Genomic DNA, 13,391 nt, shown 5'->3' with positions numbered 1-13,391 from the left:
TGTACAAGAGTATTCGGAAACTTAGGGGACTGTTCCTGCTGAATTGTGCTTTAGTAGGCAGAGGCATCTTTGGCTGCCATAGTTTTTATGGGGATTCTCTGTACTAGCTATGAAGGACATCTAGGGGTGTTCCTGCTTGAATTGTGGCGCTTAGTAACAGTTAGGAATAACCTATGCTTGCCATAGTTTTATGGGATGCTCTCTGTACATGACTATGAAGCAAACTTAGGGACTGTTTCCTGCTTATTTGTGCTTAATATAGGGAATACCAATGCTTCATAGTTTTATGGGGATCTCTCTGTACAGAAATATGAGCAAACTTAGGGGACTGTTCTGCTGAATTGTGCTTAGTACAGGGAATACTATGCTGCCATAGTTTAATGGGCTCTCTCTGTACAGACTATGAGCAACTTAGGGACTGTTCCTGCTGAATTGTGGCTTAGTACAGGGAATACCTATGCTGCCATAGTTTTATGGGATCTCTCTGTACAGACTATGAGCAAACTTTAGGGGACTGTTTCCTGCTGAATTGTGCTTAGTACAGGGAATGCCTATGCTGCCATAGTTTTATGGGATCTCTCTGTACAGACTATGAGCAAACTTAGGGGACTGTTCCTGCTGAATTGTGCTTAGTACAGGGAATATTATGCTGCCATAGTTTTATGGGATCTCTCTGTACAGACTATGAGCAAACTTAGGGGACTGTTCCTGCTGAATTGTGCTTAGTACAGGGAATACCTATGCTGCCATGTTTTATGGGATCTCTCTGTACAGACTATGAGCAAACTTAGGGGACTGTTCCTGCTGATTGTGCTAGTACAGAGGAATACCTATGCTGCCATAGTTTTTATGGGATCTCTTTGTACAGACCTATGAGCAAACTTAGGGGACTGTTCCTGCTGAATTGTGCTTTAAGTACAGGGAATACCTATGCTGCCATAGTTTTTATGGGATCTCTCTGTACAGACTATGACCAAACTTAGGGGACTGTTCCTGCTTAATTGTGCTTAAGTAAAGGGAATACTATGCTGCCATAGTTTTATGGGATCTCTCTGTACAGACTATGAGCAAACTTAGGGGACTGTTCTGCTGAATTGTGGCTTAGTACATGGGAATTAATGCCTGCCATAGTTTTAATGGGTCTCTCTGTACAGACTATGAGGCAACTTAGGGGACTGTTCCTGCTGAATTGTGCTTAGTACAGGGTGAATACCTATGCTGCCATAGTTTTATGGGATCTCTCTGTACAGACTATGAGCAAACTTAGGGGACTGTTCCTGCTGAATTGTGCTTAGTACAGGTAATACCTATGCTGCCATAGTTTATGGGAATCTCTCTGTACAGACTATGAGCAAACTTAGGGACTGTTCCTGCTGAATTGTGCTTAGTACAGGGGAATACCTATGCTGCCATAGTTTTATGGGATCTCTCTGTACAGACTATGAGGCAAACTTAGGGACTGTTCCTGCTGAATTGTGCTTAGTACAGGGAATACCTATGCTGCCATAGTTTTATGGGATCTCTCTGTACAGACTATGAGCAAACTTAGGGGACTGTTCCTGCTAATTGTGCTTAGTACAGGGAATACTATGCTGCCATAGTTTTATGGGATCTCTCTGTACAGACTATGAGCAAACGTTAGGGGACTGTTCCTGCTGAATTGTGCTTAGTACTGGGAATATTATGCTGCCATAGTTTATGGATCTCTCTGTACAGACTATGAGCAAACTTAGGGACTGTTCCTGCTGAATTGTGCTTAGTACAGGGAATACCTATGCTGATGGGATCTCTCTGTACAATAGTTCCTGCTGAAATACCTATGCTGCCATAGTTTTATGGGATCTCTCTGTACAGACTATGAGCAAACTTAGGGACTGTTCCTGCTGAATTGTGCTTAGTACAGGGAATACCTATGCTGCCATAGTTTTATGGATCTCTCTGTACAGACTATGAGCAAATTAGGGGACTGTTCCTGCTGAATTGTGCTTAGTACAGGGAATACCTATGCTGCATAGTTTTATGGGATCTCTCTGTACAGACTATGAGCAAACTTAGGGGACTGTTCCTGCTGAATTGTGCTTAGTACAGGGAATACCTATGCTGCCATAGTTTTATGGGATCTCTCTGTACAGACTATGAGCAAACTTAGGGGACTGTTCCTGCTGAATTGTGCTTAGTACAGGGAATACCTATGCTGCCATAGTTTTATGGGATCTCTCTGTACAGACTATGAGCAAACTTAGGGGACTGTTCCTGCTGAATTGTGCTTAGTACAGGGAATACCTATGCTGCCATAGTTTTATGGGATCTCTCTGTACAGACTATGAGCAAACTTAGGGACTGTTCCTGCTGAATTGTGCTTAGTACAGGGAATACCTATGCTGCCATAGTTTTTATGGGATCTCTCTGTACAGACTATGAGCAAACTTAGGGGACTGTTCCTGCTGAATTGTGCTTAGTACAGGGAATACCTATGCTGCCATAGTTTTATGGGATCTCTCTGTACAGACTATGAGCAAACTTAGGGACTGTTCCTGCTGAATTGTGCTTAGTACAGGGAATACCTATGCTGCCATAGTTTTATGGGATCTCTGTACAGACTATGAGCAAACTTAGGGACTGTTCCTGCTGAATTGTGCTTAGTACAGGGAATACCTATGCTGCCATAGTTTTATGGGATCTCTCTGTACAGACTATGAGCAAACTTAGGGGACTGTTCCTGCTGAATTGTGCTTAGTACAGGGGAATACCTATGCTGCATAGTTTTTATGGGATCTCTCTGTACAGACTATGAGCAAACTTAGGGACTGTTCCTGCTGAATTGTGCTTAGTACAGGGGAATACTATGCTGCCATCGTTTTATGGGATCTCTCTGTACAGACTATGAGCAAACTTAGGGGACTGTTCCTGCTGAATTGTGCTTAGTACAGGGGATACCTATGCTGCCATGTTTTATGGGATCTCTGTACAGACTATGAGCAAACGTAGGGACTTTCCTGCTTAATTGTGCTTAGTACGGGAATATGATGCTGCCATAGTTTTATGGGATCTCTCTGTACAGGACTATGAGCAAACTGTAGGGGACGTTCCTGCTTGAATTGTGCTTAGTACTGGAATATCTATGCTGCCATAGTTTTATGGGATCTCTCTGTACAGACTATGAGGAAACTTAGGGACTGTTCCTGCTGAATTGTGCTTAGTACAGGGAATAACCTGATGCTGCCATAGTTTTATGGGATCTCTCTGTACAGACTATGAGCAACTTAGGGGACTGTTCCTGCTGAATTGTGCTTAGTACAGGAATACCTATGCTGCCATAGTTTTATGGGATCTCTCTGTACAGACTATGAGCAAACTTTAGGGACTGTTCCTGCTGATTGTGCTTAGTACAGGGAATACCTATGCTGCCATAGTTTTATGGGACTCTCTGTACAGACTATGAGCAAACTTAGGGGACTGTTCCTGCTGAATTGTGCTTAGTACTGGGAATACCTATGCTGCCATAGTTTTATGGGATCTTCTGTACAGACTATGAGCAAACTTAGGGACTGTTCCTGCTGAATTGTGCTTAGTACAGGGAATACCTATGCTGCCATAGTTTTATGGGATCTCTCTGTACAGACTATGAGCAAACTTAGGGACTGTTCCTGTTGAATTGTGCTTAGTACAGGGATACCTAATATGATGCTGCCATAGTTTTTATGGATCTCTCTGTACAGACTATGAGCAAACTTAGGGACTGTTCCTGCTGAATTGTGCTTTAGTACAGGGAATACCTTATGCTGCCATAGTTTTATGGGATCTCTCTGTACAGAGACTATGGAAGCAAAACTTAGGGACTGTTACCTGCTTAATTGTGCTTCAGTACAGGGAATACCTATGCTGCCATAGTTTTATGGGATCTCTCTGTACAGGACTATGAGCAAACTTAGGGACTGTTCCTGCTGAATTGTCTTAGTACAAGGGAATACCTATGCTGCCATAGTTTATGGGATCTCTCTGTACAGACTATGAGCAAACTTAGGGGACTGTTCCTGCTGAATTGTGCTTAGTACAGGAGAATCCTAGCTGCCATGTTTATGGGATTCTCTGTTACAGACTATGAGCCAAACTTAGGGTACTGTTCCTGCTGAATTGTGCTTTAGTACAGGAATACCTTGTGCCATAGTTTTATGGAATCTCTCCATGTACAGGACTAATTGAGCAAATTTAGGGGACTGTTCCTGCTGAAATTGTGCTAGTACAGGAATAACCTATGATAACATAGTCTTTATGGATCTCTCTGTACAGGACTATGAGCAAACTTAGGGGACTGTCCTGCTGATATGTGCTTATTACAGGGAATACCTATAACTTGCCATAGTCTATCGGGCTCTCTCTGTACAGACTATGAAGCAAAACTTAGGACTGTTCCTGCTGAATGTGCTTAGTACAGGGAATTACCTAGTTGCCAGTAGTTTTATGGGATCTCTCTGTGCAGACTATGAGCAATCTTAGGGACTGTTCCTGCTGAATTGCTGCTCAGTACAGGGAATACCTATGCTGCCATATTTTATGGGATCTCTCTGTGCAGACTATAGCAAACTTTAGGGGTGATTCCTGCTAATTGGCTTTAGTATAGGGAATGCCTATGCGTGCCATCATTTTATGGGATTCTCTCTGTACAGACTATGAGCAAACTTAGAACTGTTCCCTGCTGAATGTGCTTTAGTACAGGGAAAATACCTATGCTGCCATAGTCTTTATGGATCTCTCTGTACAGGCTATAACAAACTAGGGACTGTCCTGCGAATTGTGCCTAGTACAGTTAATACCTATTTGCTGCCATAGTTTTATGGGGATCTCTCTGTACAGTACAGAGCAATGTAGGGGATGTTTCCTGCTGAATTGTGCTTTAGTACAGGGATACCTATGCTGCATAGTTTTATGGGATCTCTCTATACAGACACTATGAGCAAATTTATGGGACGTTCCTTGCTGAAATTGTCTTAGACAGGGATACCACTATATATGGCTGCATAGTTTATGGGGATTCTCTCTGTACAGACTATAGAGCAAACTTAGGACTGGTTCCTGCTGAATTGTGGTAGTTACAGTTAATACCTATGCTGCCATTAGTTTTTATGGGATCTCTCTGTACAGAACTATGAGCAAACTTAGGGACTGTCCTCTGGAATGTGCTTAGTACAGGGATACCTATGCTTGCCATAGTTTTTATGGGATCTCTCTGTACAGACTATGGAGCAAACTTTAGGACTGTTCCTGCTGAATGTGCTTAGTACAGGGGATACCTACCTAATATTACTGGCTGCCATAGTTTTATGGGATCTTCTGTACAGACTATGAGCAAACTAAGGGACTGTTCCTGACTGAATTGTGCTTAGTTACAGGGATACCTATGCTTGCCATAGTTTTATGGATCTCTCTTACAGACTATGAGGAAACTTAGGGGATGTTCCGGGCTGAATTGTGCTTAGTACAGGGAAATACCTATGCTGCCAAGTTTTATGGGATCTCTCTGTACAGACTATGAGCAAACTTTAGGGACTGTTCCATGCTGAATTGTGCTTATACAGAGGAAATACCTAGCTGCCATAGTTTTATGGGACTCTCTGGTACAGACTATGAGCAAACTTAGGGGACTGTTTTCCCTTTTTTCCTGCTGATTGTGCTTTAGTACAGGGGGATACCTACCTAATATACTGGCTGCCATGTTTATGGGATCTCTCTGTACAGGACTAATGAGCAAAATTTAGGGACTGTTCCTGCTTAATTTGCTTAGTAACAGGGCAATACCTATTGGCGCCATAGTTATATGGGAATCTCTCTGTACAAACATGAGCAACTTAGGGGACTGTCCTGCTGATTGTAGCTTAGTTACAGGGAATACCTATGCTGCCATAGTTTTAATGGATCCTCTGTACAGGGACTATGAGCAACTTAGGGGACTGTTCCTGCTGAATTGTGCTTAGTACAGGGAGATACTACCTAATATACTGGCTGCCATAGTTTATTATGGACTCTCTGTACAGGACTATGAGCAAACTTAGGGGACTGTTCCTGCTGAATTGTGCTCAGTACAGGGGAATACTATGCTGCCATATGTTTTATGGGATCTCTCGTGCAGACTATGAGCAAACTTAGGGGCTGTCTCTGCTGAATTGTGGTTTAGTATAGGAAATGACCTATGCTGCCATCATTTTATGGGATCTCCTGTAAGACTAGCAACTTAGGGAACTGTTCCTGACTGAATTGTGCTTAAGTACAGGAATACTATGCTGCCATAGTTTTATTGGGATCTCTCGTTACAGGCCTATGAACAAACTTACGGGACTGTCCTGCTGAATTGTGCCATAGTTACAGTTAATCATACCTATGCTGCCATAGTTTATGGGATCTCTCTGTACAGACTATGAGCAAAATTAGGGACTGTCCTGCTGAAATGGCCTTATACAGGGAATTCCTATGCTGCCATATTTTATCGGATACTCTTTACAGACTATGAGCCAAATTTATGGGAACTGTTCTGCTGAATGTGCTTAGATAGTACAGGGAATACCTATGCTGCCATAGTTTTTATGGGATCTCTCTGTACAGACTTATGAGCAAACTTTAGGGACTTTTCCTGCTGAATTGTGCTTAGTTACAGGGAATACCTATTGGCCATAGTTTTATGGATCTCTCTGTACAGCTATGAGAAAACTTAGGGACTTTACCTGCTGAATTGTGCTTAGTACAGGGGATACTACCAATATACTGGCTGCCATAGTTTATGGGATTCTCTCAGTACAGACATATGAGCAAACTGAGGGACTGTTCCTGCTGAATTGTGTTAGTAAGGGAATACCTATGCTGCCATAGTTTGTATGGAATCTCTCTGTACAGACTAGAGCAAACTTAGGCTGTTTCCTGCTGAAATTTGTGCTTTTAGTACAGGGAAAACCTAGCCTGCCATAGTTTTTATGGATCTCTCTTGTACAGGCTATGCGCAAAACTTAGGGGCTGTTCCTGCTGAATTGTGCTTAGTATGGAATACCTATGCTGCCATCTTTATGCGGATCTCCTGGGATACAGACTATGAGCAACTAGCGGACTGTTTCCTGCTGAATTGTGCTTAGTACAGGAATCCTAGCTGCCATTAGTTTTTATGGGATCTCTGTACAGCGTAATGAGTAAACTTATGGGACTGTTCTGCTGATGTGCTTAGTACAAGAGGAATACCTATGCTGCCATAGTTTTATGGATCTCTTTGTACAGACTATGAAGCAAATTAGGGGCTGTTTCCTGCCTGATTGTGCTTAGTATAGGGGGAATGCCTATGCTGCCATCGTTTATGGATCTCTCTTGTACAGACTATGAGCAAACTCTAGGACTGTTCCTGCTGAATTGTGCTAGACAGGAATACCTATTGCTGCCATAGTTTTATTGGATCTCTGTACAGAGTGTATGAGCAAACTTAGGGGGCTGTTTCCTGCTGGAATTTGTGGTTAAGTAAGAGTGGCAATACCTATGCTTGCCCTAGTTTTATGGCGATCTCTCTGTACAGACTATGAGGCAAACTTTTGGGACTGTTCCTGCTAAATTTTGCTTATAGTACTGGAATATGATGCTGTCAATAGTTTATGGGATCTCTTCTGTACAGGGACTATGAGCAAATTTAGGGACTGACCCTGCTAATTGTGCAGTACAGGGAATACCTATGCTTCCATAGTTTTATGGGATCTCTCTGTTACAGACTATGAGCAAACTTAGGGGCTGTTTCCTGCCCTTGGAATTGTGCTAGTATAGGGGAATACCTTATGCTGCCATCGTTATGGGATTCTCTCTGTACAGACTATGAGCAAACGTAGGACTTCCTGCTGAATTTGTGCTTAGTACAGAGGAATACCTTTATGCTGCAAGTTTTATGGAATCTCTTTGTACAGACTATGAGCAAATTTAGGGCGTTGTGTCCTGCTGAATTGGTCTTAGTATAGGGGAATACCTATTGCTGCCATAGTTTTATGGATCTCTGTACAGGTATGAGCAAATTAGGGGACTGTTCCGCTGAATTGTGCTATAGTACAAGAGGGAATACCTAATGCTGCCATCAGTTTTATGGGATTTCTTTGTACAGACTCATGAGCAAATTAGGGGACTTTCCGCTTGAATTGTGCTTAGTATAGGGGGACATGCCTATGGCTGCATCGTTTTCCATATGAAAGATCTCCTCCTGTACCAGACTATGAGCCAAACTTAGGAACCTGTTCTGCTGACATTGTCGCTTAGTTCTACATCGGGAACAACCTAATGCTGCCATAGTTTTATATGGGATCCGCTAGTAACAGCAAGGCATGAGCAAACACTTAGGGCTGTTCCTGCTGCAATTGTGCTTTAGTACAGAGGAATACGCCTTATGGCTGCCCCATAGTCTCCTATATGGGATCTCCTCTGCTCACAGACTCATGAGCAAATCATTCTGAGCGCGAGCATGTCCTGCTTTAAATTTAGGTCCTTAGTACTGGAATATTTGATGCGTCATAGTTTTTATGGGGATCTCTCTGTACAGGACCTATTGAGCAATTTTAGGACGTTTCCTCTTAATTATGTGCTTAGTACAGGAATACCTATGCTGCCATAGTTAGTTTAATATGGGATCCTCTCTTACAGACTATGAGCAAACTTACGGGGGCTGTTCCTGCTAATGGTCTGCTTAGTTCAAAGCAAGGGGCAATACATATCGCTGCCCATCGTTTATGGGATCTCTGTGTACAACTATGAAGCAAACGTAGGGACTGTTCCTGACCCGGACATTGTGCTTAAGTACAGAGGGAATACCTATGCTGCATTAGTTTTATGGGATATCTCTTTGTTACAGACTAATGAGCAAATTAGGGCTGTTCCTCCTGAATTGTGCTAGTATAGCTGAAAACCGTATGCTGCCCATTCAGTTTATGGGATCTCTGACAGAGTATGAAGCAAACTTAGGGGACTGTTCCCTGCTTGAATCGTGCTTAGTAAACAGGAATAACCCTATAGCTGCCATTGTCTCTCCTATGGACGATCTCTGTACAGAGTATGAGCAAACTTAGGGAGTGACTGTCCTGTGAATTGTGCTTATACATGGAATACCCTATGGCTGCCATAGTTCTTTATGGGGGTCTCTTTGTACAGACTATGAGCAAACGTAGGGGACTGTTCCTGCTTAATTGTGCCTTAGTACTGGGAATATGATGCCATGCCATAGTTTTATGCCGATTCTCTCTGTCAGACTATGAGCAAACGTAGGGACTTGTTCCTACTTAATTGTGCTAAAGTACTGGGAATATTGATGCTGCCCCATAGTTTTTATGGGATCCTCTGTACAGACTATGATGAAACTTAGGGGACTGTTTCCCTGTGAATTGTCCTTAGTACAGGGAATACCTATGCTGCCCCATAGTTTTTATGGGATCTCTCTTTACCAGATTATAGCAAACTTAGTGGGACTGTTTCTGCTGATTGTGCTCAGTACAGGGAATAACCCTAATGCTTGCCATAGTTTATAGGATCTCCTCATGTACCAGAACTATGAGCCCAAATTTAAGGGACTGTTTCCTCTGAATTGTGAAATCAGAACTCTAAACGCGAATCGTACGGCTAAAGACTCCGCCCATACATAACCTTTAAGTACCCAGAGGAAAATAAATTATCCTGTGTGCTATTAGGTGTTTGTATATTGTAAGTGCTCTTATTTGTAACAGATAAATAGAGTACTAGAACATAGTAGGCAGAGACGTGGCCTTCAGACTTAGCAAATCATAAATAAGATACCAGGTACAATTCTGATTATTTTACTTGTGAATGGCTCTAGCTGAATATGAGGCCTCCTGCCTCGGATCATATTCAAGATATTTAGAGAAACTTAGACCGACTTGTTTATCCTAGATCCTAGAACAAATTGTGATCTGAGCTAACAGGGCGAACATCAATACGTGATACCCTATGCGTGTGTCCCTATAAGTGATAGCAACTATTGGGATCCTTCTCTGATGTCAAACAGAACCATAATGATGAGCAGATTGAGTGGACGTGTTATCTATACAGGCCTTCTGACTTTTGAGTTGAGATGCAAGCTAAGCACAAGGGGATAAAAATTCAGCACTAGCCAAACAAATAGCACCCTCTTATGATATTCATTAAGTTGTGCCTCGCAAATACATGTCGTGTGTCTAAGCTGTACAATGAAGCTCATAACAACATTATACATGGGGTTACTGTTCCATTTGCTTTGAATTGCTTATACAGGGAATACCTATTAACTGCTCATTAGGTCTATGGCTCTCTCTGTACAGATCTTAATGTGTGATTAGTGAAAACTTAGGGCGACCTGTCCCTGTGCTTGAAATGTGTGGTAACTTGTTTAGTACAAGGCTATGACCCTGGATATTCCTCCCAAATTAAGCATGGGTGCGGATATAAATAGGTTAATATGGCCACTAGCGTCTCTTTATAATGCTCATCTAATACGCCTAAAGCGTGAGAGCAGATGCTTAACAACACTGAGAAAAAACTTATGAAGGCTGTTTCACTGTACTGATTGTTGATCTTTATAGTATTTAAGGGGAATGCCCTATTGCCCTGCCCATCATATTTTAATGAGTGAATCCTCCCATTCATTTATGTGTTATCCAGTACCTTTAATTGAAGAGCTAAAAACCTATAGGGATTTCTGTACCCTGTTTATTTAGTGCCTTATTATATAGATACTTAAGGTGATATAATATTATAAAATCATCCTGCATAGTGCTATAGAGTTATACATCACTATAGACTCAGGCCTAATGCGCATCACTATTATAGGAATCTATGCTCTGAGCTCAAATTGGTATAGAACTCTAAGTTAATCTATGTTATCCTAGATAAGGATAATATATCTCCATAATTGTATAAGGATCTCCTATGGTTAACCTAAAGACCTAATGAGCAATAATAGCATATGGTGGACCTGATATCTAACCTGTCCCTCTACGAGTTATAGGATTTTGCTGTACAGGGGCTAAAATTCACTCATGCTATGTGGTAGAAAAAGCAGGTTGTGTATGGGGATCTTTTTACAGACAAATGAGTGATAAGTGAAATAATCACAGAACTGATACTCTGCTGCATAAATGTGAGGCATTTTATAGCTGCCATGATCAAAAGTGCGTGATAATACACATATAATGACCGTTTAATGTTTTAACTGTTGGGATTTCCTCTCAAGATTTAGATATAATTGAATCCAGACTAATTCGATGTAACAAAACATTAGGTCTAATCTTTGCTCAGCTCCTGTAATTGTGGTTCCTTAAGTAACAGAGGTGGTCTTACACATAAATTAACTTCATATGCATTATGCCTTAATCTTTTAAATTGTGAATTCTCTTTTGGTACAATGCGCTGTCCAGTAACTCTAGTAATAATCGAAAAATTAGTAGATGGTGCTGCTGCTTATCTAATTGAATTTCTTACAAACAGCTCAGCTATTCAGCCTAATCATTATCAATAGTAATACCGCCACTTAGTAGTTGACAATTAGCGTCCTTAAATACACACCTGGAATGGAACAACACCACTGGCGGTTGAATTAAACCAAATTCTAAAACTCTTCAATAGCGGATAGCACGGAATCCACTGCTTCTAGGATTCAGCCAAACTATTTGGCTCTAAGGATCCCAAGCCAAACACAACCATGACTTTGCACATGCCAACGGAAAAAAATTAGCCACTTCCTTGCTTGCGCACTGACCAAAACTCCGCACCGTAACGCCTAATTTTAACGGGCTTTTGGATTTAGTTGCAACGCCGCACTTGCATACAGCCAAATTGAAATCTCTGCTAAGAAAACGCTCAGCATTAGACTGAATCCTGCAACCTGAGTCTTGAGAAACTAGTACCTACTCTTATAAAATGTTTCAATTGCTTACAAATCGGTTAAGTTCCTAAAAAGTAAACATTTACTACAAAAAATTGTAGTAACATGTGGAGCGGACCATATGCCCCCTACTGTATATTGTCCATCCAACTACTTTCTAAAAATGTATTTCACTAAATTTACCCCACTTATCCCTCATGTTTCTTTAAGTTGATTTTATTCTATTTTCTCCCCTTCCTCTTTCCTGGACAAATTTAATTTGGCCTGTCTGCGCGCTAATAAGATTCTATGTAATTAATTTCTCTTTCATAGTTGGCGACATGTTGGACAATCAAGAGGAAGGCCTTTATGCTTAAGCTAATTCCTTGACTTCCATATTTTGCCTTTAAAGACCCTTTTCTTTTAGTTGTAGGCTACCTTTTTTATACTTTATTATTCATTTTCTTACTGTCAGCTCTGGGAAGCTGATTTATCAAATTTGTGAGGCATAAGAAAAAACAAATGTTGACAATATGCATGTAACTATTTTCTGCCTTAATAATTTTTTTAAACTACAACCTTTAGCTTATATTAAGAAAAAACTCAAAATTATTCACAATGCATTTTTGCCGCTGTGAAAAAAAATCCTCATTTTTGTTTTTGCTTAATATAGACATGCCTCAATTTTTTGTAACCATTACTTAAAAGAAGAGAACATGTGGTGAGAGTATGCGTCATTTTCAACCATGTTTCTGTTATTACAATATTTACACATAAGACAGCTAATGGTCCAAATCACTGGTTGTTATCTGTGCGATGAAGTAGAACACAAACAAAGACAGGGTGGGCAACAAAGGTCACAGAAGAATGCACTGAAAGGGCTTATTCCTAAATGTCCTGCTTTGATTTCCATATGATTCGGTAACAATATCCTGTCTTTTTATCTCTTTATAGCGTACATTATAAGTAAGTGGCCTAATTCTGGGGCTTCATTTAAAAATGAATACCTATTTTCATTGATTCCAGCCCAAATGTAATTTCATTTCCTGCAAAAAAATGTTTCCAACAGGCATTCAGGTGTTAAAACAGAAAGCCCAGCCCCATAGAAAGGGACAACATTTGCCTTTGCCAGTGTATGAGGCCTAGGGATGAATAAAAAGAGCTGTTTAATTGCCCTGGAATTTAAAAACAGATCCCTTATAAAAGCCAGTGAGATTTTCTAAGTCAAGCAGCCTAATAATTTTGCATTGTGTCACGTGGAAAATGTGTTTCATTTAGATTGACCTTCTCCTCTCAAGCATATGTATGAATAGCCAATTCATTGGTTCCCAAGTTCTTGACTATGGCAGAATGCAAAATATAATGGACTAAATCTCTTTTTTTTATTGATAGCTGCTACAGGTAATATTTGGCAAAAGGTTTTCTGTAGGACACATTTTAAAGGAGTTTTTTCATATGCCATAAAAACAGAAGTTTATTTCAGAAATGCCCCCAAAGTAATAAACACCTAGGATGCATTCCATGTTGCAGAAAGCGT

The sequence above is a fragment of the Xenopus laevis genome, chromosome 3L (genome assembly GCF_017654675.1).
Source record: "Xenopus laevis strain J_2021 chromosome 3L, Xenopus_laevis_v10.1, whole genome shotgun sequence".
Lineage (NCBI taxonomy): Eukaryota > Metazoa > Chordata > Amphibia > Anura > Pipidae > Xenopus > Xenopus laevis.
The sequence above is the reverse complement of the archived record's forward strand: the minus strand, read 5'-3'. Positions refer to the sequence as shown.